Source organism: Theropithecus gelada, chromosome 12 (assembly GCF_003255815.1).
Source record: "Theropithecus gelada isolate Dixy chromosome 12, Tgel_1.0, whole genome shotgun sequence".
Lineage (NCBI taxonomy): Eukaryota > Metazoa > Chordata > Mammalia > Primates > Cercopithecidae > Theropithecus > Theropithecus gelada.
In genome coordinates, this window is record NC_037680.1 from 28286187 (window position 1) to 28310582 (window position 24396).

Consider the following 24396-nt stretch of genomic DNA (forward strand, 5'->3'; position numbering starts at 1 on the left):
AGTGGTGAGAGAGGGCATCCCTGTCTTGTGCCAGTTTTCAAAGGGAATTTTTCCAGTTTTTGCCCATTCAGTATGATATTGGCTGTGGGTTTGTCATAAATAGCTCTTATGATTTTGAGGTACGTTCCATCAATACCGAATTTGTTGAGCATTTTTAGCATGAAGGGCTGTTGAATTTTGTCAAAAGCCTTTTCTGTATCTATTGAGATAATCATGTGGTTCTTGTCTTTGGTTCTGTTTATATGCTGGATTATGTTTATTGATTTGTGAATGTTGAACCAGCCTTGCATCCCAGGGATGAAGCCCACTTGATCATGGTGGATAAGCTTTTTGATGTGTTGCTGAATCCGGTTTGCCAGTATTTTATTGAGGATTTTTGCATCGATGTTCATCAGGGATATTGGTCTAAAATTCTCTTTTTTTGTTGTGTCTCTGCCAGGCTTTGTTATCAGGATGATGTTGGCCTCATAAAATGAGTTAGGAAGGATTCCCTCTTTTTCTATTGATTGGAATAGTTTCAGAAGGAATAGTACCAACTCCTCTTGTACCTCTGGTAGAATTCAGCTGTGAATCCATCTGGTCCTGGACTTCTTTTGGTTGGTAGGCTATTAATTATTGCCTCAATTTCAGAGCCTGCTATTGGTCTATTCAGGGATTCAACTTCTTCCTGGTTTAGTCTTGGAAGAGTGTAAGTGTTCAGGAAATTATCCATTTCTTCTAGATTTTCCAGTTTATTTGCATAGAGGTGTTTATAGTATTCTCTGATGGTAGTTTGTATTTCTGTGGGGGTCAGTGGTGATATCCCCTTTATCATTTTTAATTGCATCGATTTGATTCTTCTCTCTTTTCTTCTTTATTATTCTTGCTAGTGGTCTGTCAATTTTGTTGATCTTTTCAAAAAACCAACTCCTGGATTCATTGATTTTTTGAAGGGTTTTTTGTGTCTCTATCTCCTTCAGTTCTGCTCTGATCTTGGTTATTTCTTGCCTTCTGCTAGCTTTCGAATGTGTTTGCTCTTGCTTCTCTAGTTCTTTTAATTGCGATGTTAGAGTGTCAATTTTAGATCTTTCCTGCTTTCTCTTGTGGGCATTTAGTGCTATAAATTTCCCTCTACACACTGCTTTAAATGTGTCCCAGAGATTCTGGTATGTTGTATCTTTGTTCTCATTGGTTTCAAAGAACATCTTTATTTCTGCCTTCATTTCGTGATGTACCTAGTAGTCATTCAGGAGCAGGTTGTTCAGTTTCCATGTAGTTGAGCGGTTTTGATTGATTTTCTTAGTCCTGAGTTCTAGTTTGATTGCACTGTGGTCTGAGAGACAGTTTGTTATAATTTGTTCTTGTACATTTGCTGAGGAGTGCTTTACTTCCAATTACGTGGTCAATTTTGGAGTAAGTACGATGTGGTGCTGAGAAGAATGTATATTCTGTTGATTTGGGGTGGAGAGTTCTATAAATGTCTATTAGGTCTGCTTGCTGCAGAGATGAATTCAATTCCTGGATATCCTTGTTCACTTTCTGTCTCGTTGATGTGTCTAATGTTGACAGTGGAGTGTTGAAGTCTCCCATTATTATTGTATGGGAGTCTAAGGACTTGCTTTATGAATCTGGGTGCTCTTGTATTGGGTACATATATATTTAGGATAGTTAGCTCTTCCTGTTGAATTGATCCCTTTACCATTATGTAATGGCCTTCTTTGTCTCTTTTGATCTTTGATGGTTTAAAGTCTGTTTTATCAGAGACTAGTATTGCAATCCCCGCTTTTTTTTGTTCTCCATTTGCTTGGTAAATCTTCCTCCATCCCTTTATTTTGAGCCTATGTATGTCTCTGCATGTGAGATGGGTCTCCTGAATACAGCAGACTGATGGGTCTTGACTCTTTATCCAGTTTGCCAGTCTGTGTCTTTTCATTGGAGCATTTAGTCCATTTACATTTAAGGTTAAGATTGTTATGTGTGAACTTGATCCTGCCATTATGATATTAACTGGTTATTTTGCTCGTTAGTTGATGCAATTTCTTCCTGGCCTCGATGGCCTTTACATTTTGGCATGTTTTTGCAATGGCTGGTACCGGTTGTTCCTTTCCATGTTGAGTGCTTCCTTCAGGGTCTCTTCTAAGGCAGGCCTGGTGGTGACAAAATCTCTAAGCATTTGCTTATCTGTAAAGGATTTTATTTCTCCTTCACTTATGAAACTGAGTTTGGCTGGATATGAAATTCTGGGTTTAAAATTCTTTTCTTTAAGAATGTTGAATATTGGCCCCCACTCTCTTCTGGCTTGTAGAGTTTCTGCCGAGAGATTTGCTGTTAGTCTGATGGGCTTCCCTTTGTGGGTAACCCGACCTTTCTCTCTGGCTGCCCTTAAGATTTTTTCCTTCATTTCAACTTTGGTGAATCTGGCAATTATGTGTCTTGGAGTTGCTCTTCTCGAAGAGTATCATTGTGGCATTCTCTGTATTTCCTGGATTTGAATGTTGGCCTGCCCTACTAGGTTGGGGAAGTTCTCCTGGATGATATCCTGAAGAGCGTTTTCCAACTTGGTTCCATTTTCCCCCTCACTTTCAGGCACCCCAATCAGACGTAGATTTGGTCTTTTTACATAATCCCATACTTCTTGCAGGCTTTGTTCATTTCTTTTTCTTCTTTTTTCTTTTGGTTTCTCTTCTCGCTTCATTTCATTCATTTGATCCTCAATCGCTGATACTCTTTCTTCCAGTTGATCGAGTCGGTTACTGAAGCTTGTGCATTTGTCACGTATTTCTCGTGTCGTGGTTTTCATCTCCTTCATTTCGTTTAGGACCTTCTCTGCATTAATTACTCTAGCCATCAATTCTTCCACTTTTTTTTCAAGATTTTTAGTTTCTTTGCGCTGGGTACGTAATTCCTCCTTTAGCTCTGAGAAGTTTGATGGACTGAAGCCTTCTTCTCTCATCTCGTCAAAGTCATTCTCCGTCCAGCTTTGATCCGTTGCTGGCGATGAGCTGCGCTCCTTTGCCGGGGGAGATGCCCTCTTATTTTTTGAATTTCCAGCTTTTGTGCCCTGTTTTTTCCCCATCTTTGTGGTTTTGTCTGCCTCTGGTCTTTGATGATGGTGATGTACTGATGGTGTTTTGGTGTAGGTGTCCTTCCTGTTTGATAGTTTTCCTTCTAAGAGTCAGGACCATCTGCTGTAGGTCTGTTGGAGATTGCTTGAGGTCCACTCCAGACCCTGTTTGCCTGGGTATCAGCAGCAGAGGCTGCAGAAGATAGAATATTTCTGAACAGCGAGTGTACCTGTCTGATTCTTGCTTTGGAAGCTTCCTCTCAGGGGTGTACTCCACCCTGTGAGGTGTGGGGTGTCAGACTGCCCCTAGTGGGGGATGTCTTCCAGTTAGGCTACTCAGGGGTCAGGGACCCACTTGAGCAGGCAGTCTGTCCCTTCTCAGATCTCAACCTCCATGTTGGGAGATCAACTGCTCTCTTCAAATCTGTCAGACAGAGTTGTTTGCGTCTGCAGAGGTTTCTGCTGCGTTTGTTATTGTTTACTGTGCCCTGCCCCCAGAGGTGGAGTCTACAGAGACAGGCAGGTTTCCTTGAGCTGCTGTGAGCTCCACCCAGTTCGAGCTTCCCAGCAGCTTTGTTTACCTACTTAAGCCTCAGCAATGGCGGGCGCCCCTCCCCCAGCCTCCCTGCTGCCTTGCCGGTAGATCACAGACTGCTGTGCTAGCAATGAGGGAGGCTCCGTGGGTGTGGGACCCTCCCGGCCAGGTGTGGGATATGGTCTCCTGGTGTGCCTGTTTGCTTAAAGCGCAGTATTGGGGTGGGAGTTACCCGATTTTCCAGGTGTTGTGTGTCTCAGTTCCCCTGGCTAGGAAAAGGGATTCCCTTCCCCCTTGTGCTTCCCAGGTGAGGCAATGCCTCGCCCTGCTTCAGCTCTCGCTGGTCGGGCTGCAGCAGCTGACCAGCACCGATCATCCGGCACTCCCCAGTGAGATGAACCCAGTACGTCAGTTGAAAATGCAGAAATCACCGGTCTTCTGTGTCGCTGGCGCTGGGAGTTGGAGACTGGAGCTGTTCCTATTCGGCCATCTTGCTCCGCCCCCCCTGTATTTTCAAGTTATCATCAAACATAGCCCCTTGTCTTTTGGTCCCAGGTGTAACGCCAGAATCCTTCTTAACTCAGTGTTCAAAGCAATCAGTCCTCATCACTTGGCATTGGCTCATGAACTGATGCCGGTTTGACACTTTTGGTTTAGACGGATTATTTTTTCTCCTTCCTTCTTTCAAAATTAGTATTCAAAAGCAGCCCCTTTTGGATCTTCTAAAAGCATAAGTTAGGTTGATATCCTTTGACTTTGGCAGAAAAAAGCCCGGGCTGGAGGCAGAAGGGGTCATTTGCCTCTGGGTATGGGGCATTGTTTTGGTAGGGGTTGGCACAGAGGACATTTGCTTTTATCCTCTGGATCCCCTTGCCCTGTCACCAGTTGGCATGGGTCCTAAGACTGAGCTAGAGGACCTTTTAGATTTACCTTCAAAGAGGGCTAACCAGTCAATGCTCCTGTACTTGGACAGGGTTAGTTCCTTCTCATCAATCCCTCCAACTCCCACTGGTCTTTATGAACTAAGTCTGTCTTATTTATGTAGACTTGTTAAGTTGGTAGCTTTATGTAAGCTATAGTAAAAGGCTGAACAAATTCACCTTTGAACTTATGTTTTAAAATCCTCTTTTAAAAATTATCATGCGGCCGGGCGCGGTGGCTCAAGCCTGTAATCCCAGCACTTTGGGAGGCCGAGGCGGGCGGATCACGAGGTCAGGAGATAGAGACCATCCTGGCTAATACGGTGAAACCCCGTCTCTACTAAAAATACAAAAAACTACCCGGGCGAGGTGGCGGCGCCTGTAGTCCCAGCTACTCGGGAGGCTGAGGCAGGAGAATGGCGTGAACCCGGGAGGCGGAGCTTGCAGTGAGCTGAGATCCGGCCACTGCACTCCAGCCTGGGAGACAGAGCGAGACTCCGTCTCAAAAAAAAAAAAAAAAAAAAAAATTATCATGCAGGCTGAGCTGTGAGTGACCTAGAATTCAAAGTGTAAGAAGCAAAACAAATTTTTAAAAATCTGCTTCCTGTCTGTGTTAATATAACCCAGGCCCTCCTGCCATCAGCGCTCTGCAGCATTTTAAATTCACCTCTTGTTTCTTGAACCAACCCTTGTCAATGTTCTAATCTTGCAGGTCAGAGCTGTGTCTTCAGACAGTCAGAATGCATTTACTTAAACAATAGACCCTCTTGTTGTCAGTTCTGCTGCTTTCAATAATTTACCTTGACTTGATGTTCACCAGTACGTGCCGTCGGCAAAAGAGGCATACCTCCAAATACAGCTAATTACTCAGCTATTCAATATCAGCACGACTGAAAGGAACCTAGCTGTCTCCATAAGGGATGCTTCTCCTCCAGAGCCAGCCTTAAATGTAGCAGGTGACAAGGCAAGCAGGAATGAGCCCAAACCAGGGAACATCTGCAACCCTCAAGGGAACTGCGACTGCTTCCTTTTTTTCCAGTAGAATCCCCTTTTGCATCCCCGTATTGAGCAACTGCACATGCCAAAGGCAGAAAATAGAACACAATTGGGGTGCAGTGGGGAGAGACATCACAAGTAGCCCTAAAAAGTCCTAAAAGACACAGAATTATGAATGTATAGTAACTAGTGAAAATGCTGCAGCTTAAGTAATGCTTGGCAAACCCTCATGTATAGTTGTGCCTATTGATCACTGCCCAAGGGCACCTAGCCAAGAGCTGAAGGGGGGCCAAGATCCACCTCATGTGCTGTCTGGCAGAAGGCTATGTTGGCCTGGAGCAAGGGAGACCTTTTCAAATACTGCCACAGGCACCGTCCTTTCTCCAAACCTTGAACACAGCAGGGCTCATCTGCCGAGAGTGGGCACTTTTTTCATTTGGACAAAGGTGCCATATGGGTTGGTGGGGCCCTGACGCTTACAACCAGGTCCTCAGAGTAGGTCAGACTTTTATGTGAACTCTGAATGCATCTTGGCCTCAAGGCTCAGAAAGACAGGCTCTCAATGAGATCTCAGAGGCAAGAACTCGGATGGCTTGAGATGATTTCAGGTGGTGCCCATTCAAAACATGTAACCAATTACTCTCTTTTTAAAACTCTTTCAGTCCCATTCATTAGTTAAGAAGAAAATAAAGTATCCCTTTGTTAAAAAAGGATATCAGCAAGTGCTAGAGATGCCTTAATTAGACATACCAGCCACAAAGAGAGAGCTGCATGTAGACCCAGAGGCTTCTGGGAAATTCCATAGGCATTTACTCACAGCGTTAATGTTCATTGTATTTCTTTTTAGAATTACCTCTACCTTTACCAAGGGCTACTGGCTTCCTATTTAAATAAGTAAAGGCACACTGAAAAAATAAATTAATATATAAAATGAACGAATCACTTTTAAAAAGTAGTTGGTAAACAATAATATGGGCCATCTTCATTGTTTTAATCAAATCCAAGTTACTACTGGCACAGCTGAATTTAGGAAACTGTGAGTTAGTGTAAAGAGATGCAGTGAGATGGAACTATTGAGTGTGAGGAAGAGAGGCCTCCACAATAATACAGGTTTCTGACAACTTCTGCTAAGAAGCAAATAAAAGGAAACATTTGCACTGTTTTTGGAGGGATTTGGGGTTCAGATGCACAAGTATGCCCGTGTATCTGTTGTTTGTATACTCGTTCCATAAGCAAAAGCTGAGGAATCAATTTGGAGATTTTGAATTCCTGAGGGTGGGACCAGAAGATGTAGGAGGGAGGACAGCTATTTGGAAGTCAAGTGATTGGCCCCATATTTTTTCTGCGAGGAAGGGTTGTTTTGTTTTGTTTTGTGTTTTTTTTTTTTTTTTTGAGATGGAGTCTCTTTCTATCACCCAGGCTGGAATGTAGTGGTACGATCTCAGCTCACTGCAACCTCCGCCTTCTGGGTTGAAGCGATTCTCCTGTCTCAGCCTTCCAAGTCACTGGGATTACAGGTGCCCACCACCATACCTGGCTAATTTTTGTATTTTTTGGAGAGATGGGGTTTTGCCATGTTGGCTAGGCTGGTCTCGAACTCCTGACCTCAAATTATCCACCTGCCTTGACCTCCAAAACCCACTGTGCCCAGCCAAGGAAGAAATTTCCAGAAAGGGAACACATCTGTTAATTAATATTTGACTCAGGGTCCTTTTATGTGTCCCTCTGTGTCCATGTCCTTCACCGTCTCTCAGTCTTTCCACACATGAATGTACTCTAGGTACACATACACCACCCAGTCCACCTGTGGTTCAGATCTGCTGTCTCCCTTGAACTGTTTCCTGCAGAAGTCATGCTGTATCGTGACAGGCATGACAAAGGGAACTCAAGGCATTGTTTTCGGTCCTCTTTAGATGAAATAACACATTCAGCAGTTGGCACAAACATGGTGGAGATGAGTACAGTGAAAGCGTTGCATGATATCTAGTGGCAACATTAACGTATGTTTACATAAAGAAGAAAAGTGTCCTCTGATATAATCTCAGAAAACTGCTGCCACAGGCTTTTGAAACAATTAGTTTAGACGATTTCACAGAGCATTAAGCTTAACAATGTCAGTCTGTTCCTAAATGCTGTTCAAGAAAATTTTTGCAATGAGGCCAAAATTTAGGTTGGCAAAGGGCACCCTCAAGTAGGCAATCTCATCTTATTATTTATAAACAGCTTTTTTGAGATACAATTGACCTACAAATACACTGCACATATTTAAAGTGTACAGTTTGCTAAGTTTGGACATATGTAGTATAGATTTGTGAAATTATCACCTCAATCAAGATAATGAACACATTCATCACCCCCACATGTTTTCTTGTGCCCTTTGGAAATCTCTACCTCCCACCCATCCCTGCCTGCCCTGTTGCCCAGGCAGGGAAGTACTTTCTGCCAGTATAATTTGCATTTTGTCTGGCTTCTTTCACTCAGCATCATTTTTGTGAGATTCATACACGTTGTGCGTATCTTTTTTTTTGAGATGGAATCTTGCTCTGTTGCCCAGGCTGGAGTGCAGTGGCATGATCTTGGATCACCGCAACCTCTGGCTCCCGGGTTCAAGCGATTCTCCTGCCTCAGCCTCCCAAGTAGCTGGTATTACAGCACACGCTGCCACACTTGGCTAATTTTTTTTTATATTTTTGGTAGAGATGGGGTTTCACCATGTTGGCCAGGCTGGTCTCAAACTCCTGACCTCAAGTGATCTGCCCGCTTCGGCCTCCCAAAGTGCTGGGATTACAGGCGTGACCCACTGCGCCCGGCCATGCATATCATTATTTTTACTGCTGAATAACAGTCCATTGTATCGTTATGTCACAATCTGTTTATCTTTTTGCCTGTTGATGAACATTTGGGTTGGCTTTAGCTTTGGGCTATTACAAAAAAAGCTAGTATGAACATTTGTGTACAGATCTTTGTACAGATACATATTTTCTTTTCTGTTGGGTAAACAGCTAGGATTGCAATGGCTGGAACGTTTGTTAGTTGTGTAGACAGTGTTTTTCAAAGACTGATACCATTTTATGTTCCCACAAGCAATGTATGAGAGTTCTTGTTCCTCTGTATCCTCACCAACACCCAGTATGTTAGCTATTTTATCTTCTGGGTTTAAGAGATAAAATGGCTAACATACTGGGTGTTGGTGAGGATGCATCTCCCAAGTGAGTAATGATGTCAAACATTCTTTATGTGCTATTTACAATTTATATACCATTTTCTTTGGCGAGGTGTCTGCCCATTTAAAAATTTGGGTTGTTTTCTCATTATTTGTTTTGAGCATTTTTATGTATTCTGTATGTAAATCCTCTATCAAATATATACTTTGCAACTCTTTTATTATAATCTTTGGCTTGTCTTTTTATTCTCTTAACAATGTCTATCAAAGAACTGAAGAATTAAATATTGATGAAATTTAATTTATCAAAATTTTTACTGGATCTTGCTTTTAGTGTTATATGTAAGAAATCTTTGCCTAACCCAAAGTCATAAAGATTTTCTCCTATATTTTCTTCCAGAAGTTTTATAATTTCAGGTTTTACTTTTGGGTCTATGATCCATTTTGAGTTATTGAGTTATTATTTTTCTTAATTTAAATTTTAATTAAGAAATTTTGAAATTTATAATTGACACATTGTGCATATTTATGGGGTACGATGTGATGTTTCAGTGCATGTATATATAGTGTAAAGATCAAATTGGGATAATTATTATATCCATAATTTTAAACAATTATCATTGCTTTGAATGGTTCAACTTTTTGTGAATATACATCCAATTGCTCCAGCACCATTGCTGAAAAGTCTATCCTTTTCTCCATTGAATGGCCATTGCACATTTATCAAGAGTCAGTCATTCATATATTTATTAATGTATGTCTATTTCTTGACCCTATTCTGTTCCATGGATCAGTGTGCCGCCCTTGTCTTGATTACTGCAGCTATGTGCTAAGTCTTGAAATCAAGTAGTTGATTTGGCTATTCTGGGTCCTTTTGCATTTTGATATGGATTTTGGAATAAGAATCAGCCTGTTGCTTTCTACAAAAAAAAGCTTACTGGGATTTTAATTGTAGGGTGTATATAATGATTAAGGGAGGATTGCCATTTTAATATAATAATATGTGTCTTCCAATCCATCCATGAACAATGCAGTAACTCAGTATTTATTTAAGTTTTCTTTATGTATTTCAGCAATGTTATGTAGTGAATGATTCTTTCAGATTATTGTCAGATTTACCCCTCAGTATTTCTATTTTTGGTGGTATTTATAAATAATAATGGCTTAAAAAAATTTTAATTCCTGATTGTTGCTGGTATGTAGAAATACAATTGATTTTTGTGTATTTATCTTACTGTATCCTACAGATTTACTAAAGTCATTTAGTAGTACTAGTAGCTTTTTTGATGCTTCCGTCAGATTTTCTACATAGATTATCATGGCATGCTCCAATAAAGATAGTTTTACTACTGTCTGGATGCCTTTTGTTTCTTTGTCTTGACTTATTGCTGGCTAGATCCTCCTGTCCTCCTGTGCAATACTGAATGGAGTGGTGAGAGCAGACATCCTTGTTTCTCCTCATAAGGGAAAGCATTCAATCTTTCACTATTAAATAATATATTAATTGTAGGTTTTTCATAGATACTCTACTCTATCAGGTCCTAAAATCCCATTCTATTTGTAGTTTGCTGAGAGTTTTTATTGGGAATGGATGTTGAACTTTGCCAAATTATTTTTCTGTGTCTCTTGAGATAATCATATGGTTTTTCTTTTTAAGTTTGTTAATATGGTAAATTGCATCAACTCTTCTTTTCATGAATTTTAAACCAACCTTGCATTCTTGCAGTAGAACCTATGTGTTCATGATATATTATTTTATGTATTGTTAGATTAAATTTACAAAAATTTTGTTTTGAATTTTTGCATCTATATTCATGAAGAATATTGGTTTGCAATTTTCTTTTATTATAATGTATTTTTCTGCTTTTGTATTAGAGTAGTGCTGATTTCATGGAATAAGTTGGAGAGTATTTCTCCATTTTAATTTTCTGGAAGTTTGTATATAGTTGATATTATTTCTTCGTTACATTTGGTAGAATTCGCCAGTGAAGACATCTTGGTCTGTTGTTTTCGTCATGGGAAGATTTTTAACTACAAATACAATTGCTCTGATAGATATAGGGCTATTCAAAGGTTGCCAGATTTTCTTGAGTGAGCTTTGGTAGATTGTATCTTTTAAGTATTTTTATATTTAATCTATGTTTTTGAAATTATTGATATAAAGTTGTTTATAATATTCCCTTACTACATTTCTAATATCTGTAGAATATGTTGTGTTGTCAACTCTTTCCTTCTTCCTTTTCGATACTGATAATTTGTGTTTTTTTCCTTATTTTCCTAATCAATCTGTATAGAAGGTTATGAAATGATTGATCTCAAAGAACCATCTTTTGGTTTTGTTTATTTTCTCTATTGTTTTTCTGCTTTCTATTTTATTTATTTCTGCTTTGTCCTTTTTAATTTCATTTCTTCTGCTTATTTTGGGAGCTAATTCCTCCCTTCTTTTTTTTACTTTCTTAAAGCAGAAGCTGAGGTAATTGATTTGAGAACTGTTTTTTCAGTATCAATGGAGCAATCCCCACTTATCTGCAGGGGATATGTTCCAAGGCCCCCAGTGGATTCTTGAAACCATGGATAGTGCGGAATCCTATATACACTATTTTTTTATTATACATACACACCTATGATAAAGTTTAAGTTATAATTAGGCACAATAAGAGATTAACAATAATAGATTATTATTAATAGAGATTAATAATAGAACAATTATAACAATATACTATAATAAAAGTTATGTAAACATGGTCTTTCTTTCTTAAAGTATCTTACTGTGCTGTACTAACCCTTTTCCTTCTTGTGATGATGTGAGGTGATAAAATGCCTATATGGTGAGATACCGTAGTAATCAATCTGATAACTGAGAAGGGTACTAAGTGACTAATGGACAGGTAGTGTACACAGTATGGATATGTGGGACAAAGGGATGTTTTACCTCCCTGGTGGGATAAAGCTGGACCGTGTGATATTTCATCACTCTACTCAGAATAGCATGCCATTTAAAACTTATGAATTGTTTATTCCTGGAATTTTTCATTTAATATATTTAGATCACAGTTGACCATGAGTAACTGAAACTGCAGAAAGTGAACCTGAGGATAAGGGGGGACTACTGCATAGATATTTAGTGGTATAAAATTCTTCCTAAGTGCTTTAGGAAGATACTTTAGCAATATCCCACAAACTCTGATATGACATGTTTTGATTTTTATTTAATTCAGAATAATTTTAAATTTTATTTTAAACTTCCTCTTTGATGCCTGGTTTATGTAGATGTGTTGCTTCATTTCTAAATATTTGGGGGTTTTCTAACTATCTTTCTGTAACTGATTTCTAGTTTAACTCTATTATATTCAAAGAACGTATTTTCTATGACTTGAATGTTTTAAATCTATTTAGACCTGTGTTTTGGCAGAGAATATATTCCATCTTGGTAATTATCCACTTATGTGTAAAAAGAATGTGTATCCTGCTTTGGAAGGGTGGAGGGATCTATAACTGCCAGTTAAATCAAGTTAGTTGATAGTATATCCTTACTTCTTGTTTTTCTACTTGTTGTATCAATTATTGAAAGAGGGGTATTTAAATTTCCAATATAATGGTAGATTTATTTCCATCCCCTTTGTTATGGTTTGGCTGTGTCCCCACCCACATCTCATCTTGAATTCCCATGTGTTGTGAGAGGGACCCTGTGGGAGGTAATTGAATCATGGGGGCAAGTCTTTCCTGTGCTGTTCTCGTGATAGTAAGTCTCACGAGATCTGATGGTTTTATAAAGAAGAGTTCCCCTGCACAACCTCTGTCTCTTTGCCTGCTGCCATCCATGTAAGACGTGACTTGTTCCTTCTTGCCTTCCACCATGTTTGTAAGGCTTCCCCAGCCATGTGGAACTGTAAGTCCATAAACCTCTTTCTTTTGTACATTGTCCAGTCTCAGATGTGTCTTTATTAGCAGCATGAAAATGGACAAATACACCCTTGCAGTTCAATGAGTTTTTGTTTCACACATTTTGAAGCTCTGTTTTTAGGGTCATAAAGTTTAGGATTGTTATATCCTCTTTATCTTTATGAAATGGCTATTTTCATCCCTGAAAACCTTTGTTGCCCTCAAATATATACTGCCTAATGTTCATGTTGTCACTCCAGTTTGTTTGTTGACTCGTGACAGAATTGTGAATCTTTTACCATCATTCTATTTTTAACCCTTTTATGTTTACATTTAAAGTATGTTTCCTATAAGCAGCATATAATTGAATCTTTCCTTTTTATTTAGCTGACAACTTTTGACTTTCAGTGGGGGTGTTAGAACACATATTGAATGTTATTTTTGATCTGTTTAAGTTTTTCATCTTGCTATTTATTTTATAATCACCCCTTTTGTTCTTTGTTCCCCTTCCCTTATTTTTCTGGCTTCTTTTGGATTGAGTTTTTAAAGAAAATTCCATTTTAGCTTGTTTATTGGCTGATTAGTTATGCCTGTTTGTTTTATTTTGATGGTTGCTTTAGAGTTTATAGCATACATCTTTAACTTACATTTTTTACCTTAAAGTGATATTATTTCACTTCACTTAGAGTATAAATTCCTTCTCCCTGCCCCTAGCCTTTATACCATTTTTTGTTATCATATATTTTACTTATACATATGTAAGGGTCCCCACAATACATTATTATTTTTGTTTAAACAGTCAGATATTTGTTAAAAAGAGTTAAATAATAAGAAAACATATTATGCATTTATCTATGCAGTTACAATTTCTGGTACTTTTAATTCCTTTATGTAGATTCATATTTCCACCTGGTGTCAGTTTATTTTAAATTGAAACTTCCTTTGATAGTTCTTGTAGTGCAAATCTTAAAGCTTTTGTATGTCTGAAAGTCTATTTCACTTCGGTTTTTGAAATACATGTTAGGTTGATAGTTTTTCTTTTTTCTTTCAGCACTTTAAAGATATTGTTCCGCCATCTTCTTGCTTACATTGTTTCTGATAAGAAGTTTGTTTCCTCCTGATCTTTGTTCCTCTGTGCATAATTTGCCCTTTTTCTCTGGCTACTTTTTAATTCTTTTTTTAATCACTGGCTTTGATTAGTTTTATTATTGTGTGCCTTGCTGTAGTTTTATTTATGTTTCTTGTGCACAAGGTTTTTACTGTCTCAAATCTGTAAGTTTATAATATTCATCAAATTGGAAACATTTTAACCTATGTATCTTCAAATATTTTTTCTGTTCCCCATTCTCAGTTCTTAAGGTAATTCCAATTACATGTCGTATTTTAGGCTGCTTAAAGTTGTCCTTCAGTTCCCTTTATTTATTATTTATTATTATTATTTTTTGAGATGGAGTCTAGCTTTGTCACCTGAACTGTAGTGCAGTGGCATGATCTCGGCTTACTGCAACCTCCGCCTCCCAGGTTCAAGCGATTCTTCTGCCTCAGCCTCCCGAGTAGCTGAGATTACAGGTGCATGCCACCATGCCCAGCTAATTTTTGTATTTTTAGTAGAAATGGGGTTTCACCATATTGGTCAGGCTGGTCTCGAACTCTTGACCTCAAGTTATCCACCCATCTCGGCCTCCCAAAGTGCTGGGATTACAGGCATGAGCTACTGCACCCAGCCATGTTCTCTTCTTTTAAAAAGAGTCTTTTCCTTCTCTGTTTTATTTTGGATAGTTTCTATTGCTATGTTGACAAGTCACCTCATCTTTTGTTCTGCAATATCTAATTAGCCATTAATCCCATCCAATGTGTTTTTTATCTTAGACATTGCAGGGTTTTTTAATTTGCAAATGTTTGATTTGGGGCTGTACATTTTTATATATATATATATATTTCTACTTAACTTTTCAAAATATATGGAGTACAGTTATAATAGTTTCAGTGTCTTTGTCTGATAATTCTAACATCTGTGTCTGTTCTGGGTGGTTTTGATTCATTTTCTCTTTTCATTGTGGTTGTATTTTTCTGCTTGTTATCATTCCTACTAATTTTTGCATGGATGCCAGATATTGTGGATTTTACTTTGTTGGGTGCTGGATGTTTTTGCATTCCTGTAAATATTCTTGAACCTTGTTTTAGGATGCAGTTAAATTTCTTGGAAATTTTGACATTCTTTTAATGTTTGCTAGGCAGGACTATAGCAGCATTTAGTCTAGGGCTAAGTACTCCCCAATATTGAGGGAAGTCCCTTCTGAGTACTGTATTATAAGACCTATGAGTTATGAGGTTTTTCAATCTGACTACTGAATATGGCAACCTTATGTGTTATGTAATTCCATTTTAATGTAAAAATATACATAGATTAGAGATATGTTTCTCTCATTTATTCAATGACTGTTTTTTGAATACGGACAATGTAAGGGATATCAAATATAGAATAGCAAATAAAACAAAATCTTTCCTCTCAAAGAGTTTATATTCTATGTCTGGAAACAGACAATAGTTCTATGTCAGGTAGTAATATGTACTTTGAAGAAAAATAAGGCAGAGTAAAAAGAGAGAACAATGGGGAGTGGAATAGGATACAGTACTCTATATGTGTCTGGGAAGAACTCTCGAAAAGGCGATATTCAAGCAGAGACTAGAATAAAGTGAAGTAGCGTGGCTGGTAGCTATCTGGCAGAAGGACATTACAGGTAAATGGAATATGAAGTGCTGAGGTAGAATAGTAGGAGGAGAGCATGGTCTTAGCATTCTTGAGGATGGACAAGGAAGCTAGTGTGTTGAGGTGTAGTGAGAAAGTAAGGGAGAGAATAGTAGGAGGTGAGGTCAGAGGGACCCCCAGGAGGATGGGGGATCATGTAAGGCTTTGCTGAAGGTGGTAAGAACTGTAGATTTTATTAAAAGCAGGACAGAAACCATTTAGTGGTTTTGAGAAAGGTAATGGCATGGCCTGACTTACCTTTTTAAAGGGTACCTTTGTTGCTTTGTGGAGAATTGACTGTAGGTAAAGGGTAGAGCAGGGAGACCAGGTTGGAAGTTATTATAATTTTCCAGGCCAAAGGAGTTGGGAGTGGTGAAAGTGATGAGAAATCAGTCTGATTTGGGATATATTTAGAAGTGAGAGCTAGGAGGATTTGCTGATGAATTTGATGGTGGGATGAGGGTGGGGAGAGAGAGCTTACGAGTGATTTCAAGGTTTTATTATTGTTGTGTGTCTCTTCGTCTGACATTTACTGGGATGGAGAAGATTGGGAGTGGAGAATTAGAAGTTCAGTTTTGACATGGTGAGTTTGAGATTTTCTATAAAGTGTTAAGGAGGCAGTTGGATACACACCTCTGAAGTTCAGGGGAAAAGTCTGGCCTAGAGATGTAAATTTGAGTGTCATCAGCATATAGAAGGCATTTAAAGGTTAGGTCTGGATGAGACCACATAGAAAGTAAGTATGGATAGAGAATGAGAGATGACTAAAGATTGGGGTTGTCCAACATTTAAAGGTCAGGAAGATGAGGAAGAGCCTTTAAAGGAAACCAAGAAGAAATGGCCAAACAGGCACAATGAGATCCAAGACAGTGATATCCTAGGAGCCAAGAGAAGAAAGTGTTTCAAGAAAGAGGGTGTGATATACTATGTCAGTTGCAAGATCTTAGAACTAACTTTGGGATTTGATAGTATGGAAGACATTGAGACCTTGACAGGGGCAGTCTGGTTGAAGTGGTAAGAATGAAAGTCTGATTAGAGTGGATTCAAGAGAGAATGGAGGAGAGGAAATGGCAACAGAGAGCATAGGCAACTGTTGAAGTTGTGTTGTAAAGGGAAACACAGAAATGGGTTGTAAGGAGATGGCTGTCTGACTGATTTAGGTGTCTTAGAAGAGATATGAAAAGAAGTTCCCTGTAGTTACCTCCAAAAGACAGATTGAGTGGACCTTGGTATGGAAAGGATAGAGGAAAATTGTACTTTGCCCTTCATAACTTTATGTGCTGTTTGATTTTTTCCCCAATCAAGTTGCAGTGCTCTTGTTCAGATGCAATCCTCACAAGGTTTAATATGTGAAAATACATATAAAGATAGAATATGGTATACATAGTATGTTTAGGTTAAACAAACAAAAAGCTATGCAGAGAAAAGACAGGAAGAAATGCATAAAGCCTTAAAAATAATAGTATATGGTAGAAATAGAATGAGTTTTGGAATCTGGAAATACTTGGGACTAAAATCTGGCTCCCATACACATCCCTTAATGTCTCTCATCCTTGGTTTCCTTTTTTGTAATATGTATATAAAAATACTACCATCATTAATGGTTAGTATGAGGCTTAAATGGAATGACTTAAATGTTAAGTGCCTGAAAATTAGTAGGTTCTTGGGCCATTATATTATTCCTTGAAACTTTGTGTTCCTTTTAAAAGGGACAGAAGTACTCGTGTGTTACTAGTGTAATTAATTATTGAAAACGAACTGGAACAACTGTTGCCGAAATGTTAGCAGTGTTTGGTTCTAGGTGATGGGAATATAACTGATGATTATTTTCCATTCAGTATAGTTTCTGTGTTTGTAGAACCAATAAGCCAAAATAAACCAAGGGTTCTTTTAAATAGAAACACCCCGTGATATGTATTTTTTCTTCCCAGTTTACTGACTTGTTGAACAGGAGAAGAAAGCAGATAGAAGGTATAGTAGGAGAGGAATGAAAGTTTACATGGTACCTAGCATCGGAAAAATCAGGTGGAGAAAATGGAATGCATCAGAAAAATAAATTAATGAAAATGTGTTTTTATTTATAGATATCCTTCAAGGTTTCTTCTGTTCCCTAAGTTGTACCTCAGCATAGACCTTTAGATTTGTAAGGAGGTTGGCTTGTAAAGACAGTCTTAGTTTTTCTATTGCCTTTGTGTCATTATTTACAGAGTTCCCTTTCACTTTCAGAGGGGTCCTAGTTTTGATGTTGAAGTATGTGATCCCCCTACTTTAAAGGATGTGGAACCCTTGAAAGTTTTCAAAGGACCCAATAATGCTCTTCGATGATTTTGCTCAAAGATTTGTGTATTACAATGCGGAGAAGGATGGAAGGCCAATGAGATTGAAAGGATATCAAGGTCAACTTTTAGGTGTAAAATTCTTTGATGAAGTCAAGAAAGATAAATAGCATTTGAGATGTGAAGAGACTCTACTGCAAAGTTTTCTGTCCTGGCTAAGGGGGCAGTATAAGGTTGAGTTTTTCATATACACCAGGGGGAACAATATTAAGTGAAATACATTGCAATCTGTAAGGCGCTATTCTAATGTAAAGTGCTTTCATGTGTATATGCAGTTCCATTTGAGCTTCACTATAGTCTGTAGTGGGTTTAAAAAAAATAGATATGGAAATTGCTAGTAATTGATTGATCTGGGAATAAAACCCAGATTTCATGCTGTTTTAATTGGAACACTCATCTGGCACCTTCTCCACACTCTCTGGGTAGGGCTTTTTCTGACTACCACAAAAACTGAGTTCAGTTGGCTTCCTGGAGTGAGCTGCATGGTTACTTTTCAGGAGATGAAATTATCTTCACTACATAAAGTGCCTTTGCTATGTAAGGTATTGACAAGATGGTGTAGAGTTTTGGACTGAAAACACTTGTCCATTTCTAAGATGGAATATTAGGTGGTTGACAATTGTTAGATTTGGGTATGTGCCATTTATCTTGACATTGGACATTCCATTCCTTCCTCTTTCCCTCTGAAAGCTCAATAAAGCAAAGGGAAGGGAATCTGTGGACAAAACTTCAAGGGCTTGACCTGATACTTGTTGAGGCTCTTGTTTGGTACTTCACTCACATACCAGCCTCTAGATTAAGGATTCATGTATGGAATTTAAGGATTGAAAAAAAAATAAGAGCTTATAACTAATCACTCTTTCAACTCTTTCTGAGTACACAACCTTTGGAGAAAAGTCTTATAATTATAAGTAATGCTTTTATCTCAATGCCAAGTGATATTTCATTTTGATCTAGGAATCCAGGATATACATTGCTTTTGGAAAAGTGTTAGCATTTTGTGCTGCTGAATTAAATCACTCATGATAAAGGAAATCCCCAGTGCAGTTCTTCCCTGCTGTCCTAAAACCATATCAAGACCCCACATATCTGAGAAAAGGAAATTGTACCTTAAGGCTTAACACAGAAGTCATGAAGACTGGTTTCCATTAGAGCTGGGCTGTCAGAAGCCTCCAAATTAAAACTGTTGGGAAGTTGAAATTTAAAGTTCAGTGTTAACGTGAAGGGGGTTCACATACTACTGTTCTAAGGGCTAATCTTTAGTGATAGATGCAGAGACAGGAGATTCAAGTGTTCTTAGGGAAACCAAAGTGTTCTTCCGTCCTAAGCGTTTTGGCTTTCATTTTCATGTCAGTCAGTCAATGCCAAGACTGTGTTTGAAAGGACTAATTCTAGCTATTTCAAAGGGTCTTCTTTTGACTAATGTTCTTAGAGAATCATGTAGTATTCTATTCTGTGATATATTTTAGATAAACCATAATGACTCCAGATATCAGTGATCCTAATTTTTCCCCTAGTTAATGTCAACATGGACTTGGGGGGCGGGGGGGAAAAAGCTCATAAAGCTGGAAGGCAATCCTCACTATAGTGATTTAAATAATAATAATTATTATTATTTTGAGGTGGAGTCTCGCTCTGTTGCTCAGGCTGGAGTGCAGTGGCATGGTCTCTGCTCACTGCAGCCTCTGCCTCCAGGTGCAATGGATTCCCCTGCCTCAGCCTCCCAAGCATCTGGGATTACAGGCATTCGCCACCACACTCAGCTAATTTTTGTATTTTTAGTAGAGATGGGGTTTCACCATGTTGGCCAGGCTGGTCTTGAGCTCCTGACCTCAAGTGATCCTCTCGCCTTGACCTCCCAAAGTGCTGGGATTACAGATGTGAGCCACCATGCCCAGCCTACAGTGATTTAAATTAAATATTACCACTAATTAGATAAGTTGTTTAAATTTTTTATGCTTCAATGTCCACATCTGTAAATGGAAATTCTAAGCAACTTTCTATCTACCTTATTGGGATGTTTTCATGGTCAAATGAATGATTAGATGTCAGATCCTTTGAAAAACTAGAATCCTGATTATAGTAGAAATTTAGAATGCTCACCCATGTCTAGTTTATCTTCATGGGAAGATTCCTCTTCCCGACTCCCCTTGCAATTGAATAGGTCTTATGATTCTTGCTGGCCATTGAGTTGTGCTTGAACATGAGCCACTTTTGAGCAGATCACTTAATTGCTTATGTGAGACCTGTTAGGACTCTCTTCCTCTGCTGTGGTGATTGTGGAATGTTTAGAGTTGGGAATGTTTCACAGTTTAGATCTATCTGGAAACTAAGGCAACACATAGAAGATGTTTATCCAGGAGAGGTGACTAGACCCATCGTAGACTTTGAGGAAGCAAGAAAGAAACCAGTATATCAGCCTCCTCTTATCTGTGGTTTCACTTTCTGAGGTTTCAATTACCTACGGTCAGCCTCAGTCTGAAAATATTAAATGGAAAATTCCAGAAATAAACAATTTATAAAATTTAAATTGTAGGCAGTTCTGAATAGTGTGACACAACCTCTCACGGTCACGAGTCATTTCTTTGTCCAGCGTACGCATGCTTTGTATGCGACCTGCCCGTAGGCATCTTGGTTGTCAGATCTACTGAGACCATATTGCAGTGCTTGTGTTCAAGTTAATAGTAGCCTAACATTACATCACAAAGCCTATGTCATTTACCTCATTCCATCTCATCGTGTAGGCATTTTGTCATCTCACATCATCACAAGAAGGTTGAGTATAGTACAATAAGATATTTTGAGAGAGAGAGAGACCATATTCACATAACTGTTATTACAGTATATTGTTATACTTGTTATATTTAATTATTGTTTTACATATTTTATTGTGCCTAATTTCTAAATTAAACTTTATCATAGTTATGTATGTATAGGACAAAACATAGTATATGTAGGGTTTGATACTATCCGCAGTTCCAGGCATCCAGTGGGGGTCTTGGAATGTCTCTGACAAAAATAGAGGAGAACTACTGTACTGTGTCAGATCACTGAGATTGAGGGGTTGTTTGTTATGGCAGCAGAACCTAGCCTAACCATACTGTTGTAGGTATAAATAATTCTTAAAATTGTTAATTGTAATTATTAGTGAGATATTTCCTAACCCTCTGCTAATATTTACTACTAATTTGCTGTTGTGCCATTTTCTGACACCTAGTAGATTTGAATCTGACCACTTTGACTCTTTTCTCATGCCCCACACCCAAGAATCTGGAAGTCATGTCCTGGAAGTAACCTGAAGGAACGAACAGTATTAGCAGTCATAACATATTGGCAGTTACAACATAAAAGGATGGAAGCTAAATTCAAGAAGTACTGTGCCTGACATGTAATGGGCACTCAGCAAACATTTATTGACAATAGGAAGAGAAATTGGATGATATGTGGCTATTACCAGTGATTTCATGTGGCAAAATCTAGTAAATGTTTAGTTCTCATCTTCCTTGACCTTGTAAACAGGGTTTGGAGCTTTTCATCACTCTCTCTTTCTCAAAACTCTTTGATCCTTGGCTTCTTGGACATCAGAAGCTTCTAGTTGCCCCCCATCCTGGTAGCCGCTGCTTGGTCTCCTTTGCAGAATCCCCCTCTTCCTAATATCTAAATACTCTAGTGCCCTAGAGCTCAGTCTTTGGGTCCCTTCTTGTTTACTTGAATCTCTCAGTCATATCTGCTGTTTTACTATTGAGTGATTTGCTTTTATTGATTTATACATTCTCTTTTATATGGAGAGTAGTAACCCTCAGTCTATCCTACATTGCCGATAATGTTCCTCATTTGTTATTAGATTTTTACTTTATAGTTTTTAATATACTACGTATTTACTATATTTATAGTTTTTCATAGACAATGTACATTTTTATATAATCATATGTCATTTATCTTTTTTTAATTATACTTTAAGTTCTAGGGTACATGTGCACAATGTGCAGGCTTGTTACATATGTATACATGTGCCATGTTGGTGTGCTGCACCCGTTAACTCGCCATTTACATTAGGTATATCTCTTAATGCTATCCCTCCCCCCTCCCCCAACCCCACGACAGGCCCCAGTGTGTGATGTTCCTCGCCTTGTGTCCAAGTGTTCTCATTGTTCAATTCCCACCTATGAGTGAGAGCATGCGGTGTTTGGTTTTTTGTCCTTGCAATAGTTTGCTGAGAATGATGGTTTCCAGCTTCATCCATGTCCCTACAAAGGACATAAACTCATCCTTTTCTATGGCTGCATAGTATTCAGTGGTGTATATGCGCCACATTTTCTTAATCCAGTCTATCATTGATGAACATTTGGGTTGGTTCCAAGTCTTTGTTATTGTGAATAGTGCCGCAATAAATGTACGTGTGTCTTAATAGCAGCATGATTTATAATCCTTTGGTATATAGCCAGTAATGGGATGGCTGGGTCAAATGGTATTTCTAGTTCTAGATCCTGGAGGAATTGCCACACTGTCTTCCACAATGGTTGAACTAGTTTACTGTCCCACCAACAGTGTAAAAGTGTTCCTATTTCTCCACATCCTCTCCAGCACCTGTTGTTTCCTGACTTTTTAATGATTGCCATTCTAACTGGTATGAGATGGTATCTCATTGTGGTTTTGATTTGCATTTCTCTGATGGCCAGTGAATGATGAAGATTTTTTTGTGTGCCTGTTGGCTGCATAAATGTCTTCTTTTAAGAAGTGTCTGTTCATATCCTTTGCTCACTTTTTGATGGGGTTGTTTTTTTCTTGTAAATTTGTGTTCTTTGTAGATTCTGGATATTAGCCCTTTGTCAGATGAGTAGCTTGCAGAAATTTTCTCCCATTCTGTAGGCTGCCTGTTCACTCTGATGGTAGTTTCTTTTGCTGTGCAGAAGCTCTTTAGTTTAATTAGATCCCGTTTGTCAATTTTGTCTTTTGTTGCCATTGCTTTTGGTGTTTTAGACATGAAATCCTTGCCCATGCCTATGTCCTGAACGGTATTGCCTAGGTTTTCTTCTAGGGCTTTTATGGCTTTAGGTCTAACATTTAAGTCTTTAATCCATCTTGAATTAATTTTTGTGTAAGGTGTAAGGAAGGGATCCAGTTTCAGCTTTCTGCATATGGCTAGCCAGTTTTCCCAGCACTATTTATTAAATAGGGAATCCTTTCCCCATTTCTTGTTTTTGTCAGGTTTGTCAAAGATCAGATGGTTGTAGATGTGTGGTATTATTTCTGAGGGCTCTGTTCTGTTCCATTGGTCTATATCCCTGTTTTTGTAGCAGTACCATGCTGTTTTGGTTACTATAGCCTTGTAGTATAGTTTGAAGTCAGGTAGCATGATGCCTCCAGCTTTGTTCTTTTGGCTTAGGATTGTCTTGGCAATGAGGGCTCTTTTTTGGTTCCATATGAACTTTAAAGTAGTTTTTTCCAATTCTGTGAAGAAAAGTCATTGGTAGCTTGATGGGGATGGCATTGAATCTATAAATTACCTGGGCAGTATGGCCATGTTCATGATATCGATTCTTCCTATCCATGAGCATAGAATGTTCTTCCATTTGTTTGTGTACTCTTTTATTTCATTGAGCAGTGGTTTGTAGTTCTCCTTGAAGAGGTCCTTCACATCCGTTGTAAGTTGGATTCCTTGGTATTTTATTCTCTTTGAAGCAATTGTGAATGGGAGTTCTCTCATGATTTGGCTCTCTGTTTGTCTGTTATTGGTGTACAAGAATACTTTTGATTTTTGCACATTGATTTTGTATCCTGAGACTTTGCTGAAGTTGCTTATCAGCTTAAGGAGATTTTGGGCTGAGACGATGGGGTTTTCTAAATATACAATCATATCATCTGCAAACAGGGACAATTTGACTTCCTCTTTTCCTAACTGAATACCCTTTATTTCTTTCTCCTGCCTGATTGTCCTGGCCAGAACTTCCAACACTATGTTGAATAGGAGTGGTGAGAGAGGGCATCCCTGTCTTGTGCCAGTTTTCAAAGGGAATGCTTTCAGTTTTTGCCCATTCAGTATGATATTGGCTGTGGGTTTGGCATAAATAGCTCTTATTATTTTGAGATACGTCCCATGAATACCGAATTTATTGAGCGTTTTTAGCATGAAGGGCTGTTAAATTTTGTCAAAGGCCTTCTCTGCATCTATTGAGATAATCATGTGGTTTTTGTCTTTGGTTCTGTTTATGTGATGGATTATGTTTGTTGATTTGCGTATATTGAACCAGCCTTGCATCCCAGGGATGAAGCCCACTTGATCATGGTGAATAAGCTTTTTGATGTGCTGCTGGATTCGATTTGCCAGTATTTTATTGAGGATTTTTGCATCGATGTTCATTGGTGATATTGGGCTAAAATTCTGTTTTTTGGTATCAGGATGATGCTGGCCTTTTAAAATGAGTTAGGGAGGATTCCCTCTTCTTCTATTGATTGGAATAGTTTCAGAAGGAATGGTACCAGCTCCTCTTTGTACCTCTGGTAGAATTCAGCTGTGAATCCGTCTGGTCCTGGACTTTTTTTGGTTGGTAGGCTATTACTCTTTTTTTTTTCTTTTTTTGAGACTTTTTGAGTCTCCCTCTGTTGCCCAGGCAAGAGTGAAGTGGTTCGATCTTGGCTCACTGAAACCTCTGCCTCCTGAGTTCAAGCGATTCTCGTGCCTCAGCCTCCTGAGTAGGTGGGGCTACAGGCAAACACCACCATGCCTGGCTAATTTTTATATTTTTAGTAGAGGTGGGGTTCCGCTATGTTG

The 24396-nt window shown here is 38.6% G+C and overlaps 1 protein-coding gene across 2 annotated transcripts in view; it reads left to right on the forward strand.

Annotated features, from left to right (window-relative positions):
• LYPD6B (LY6/PLAUR domain containing 6B) overlaps positions 1-24396 on the forward strand; it is a 198083-nt gene that overhangs the window by 73702 nt on the left and 99985 nt on the right. The gene's annotated exons all lie outside the window — the stretch shown is intronic.